Source organism: Mandrillus leucophaeus, unplaced genomic scaffold (assembly GCF_000951045.1).
Source record: "Mandrillus leucophaeus isolate KB7577 unplaced genomic scaffold, Mleu.le_1.0 Scaffold112, whole genome shotgun sequence".
Classification (NCBI taxonomy): Eukaryota; Metazoa; Chordata; class Mammalia; order Primates; family Cercopithecidae; genus Mandrillus; species Mandrillus leucophaeus.
In genome coordinates this window covers 1,163,521-1,164,125 of record NW_012099432.1, presented here as the reverse complement: position 1 = coordinate 1,164,125, position 605 = coordinate 1,163,521, and the positions used below count along the sequence as shown (strand labels likewise).

General features: G+C 44.1%; 1 protein-coding gene across 1 annotated transcript in view; it reads right to left on the bottom strand.

The window, feature by feature from the left end:
- The window catches only part of SLC44A2 (solute carrier family 44 (choline transporter), member 2), a 28,511-nt gene that overhangs the window by 4,379 nt on the left and 23,527 nt on the right, over positions 1 to 605 (bottom strand). The gene's annotated exons all lie outside the window — the stretch shown is intronic.

The window sequence follows — 605 nt, the reverse complement described above, 5'->3', positions numbered from 1 at the left end:
CTACAGCACTCCAGCCTGGGCGACACAGTGAGACTCCGTCTCAAAAAATAAATAAATAAATAAAAATAAAATAAAATACAAATTCAATACAATGAAATCATGGCCAGGCATAAGGGGTCATGCCTGTAATCCCAACACTTTGGAAGGCCGAGGTGGGTGGATCACCTGAAGTAAGGAGTTTGAGACCAGCCTGACCAACAGGGTGAAACCCCATCTCTACTAAAAATACAAAAATTAGCCGAGCACAGTGGCATGTGCCTGTAATCCCAGCTACTAGGGGAACTGAGGCAGGAGAATCGCTTGAACCCGGGAGGTGGAGGTTGTGTGAGCAGAGATCACTCCATTGCATTCCAGCCTGGGTGACAAAGCAAGGCTCCATATCTCAAAAAAAAAAAAAAAAAAAAAGTCAGTGGACCTTAGAGGGATTAAATAACTTGCCCAAGGTTACTCTTCCTCATCTTAGAACTAGCAAATAGAGGATCCAAGATAAGAAACTAGGTCACTGGGCTTCAAGACCTACACTGAGATACAATACTGCCCTTGCAATGAAGGCTGAATCACTCCACAGCCTTATTACCTCCTTGGCCGTATCGCCACCTTTTTTT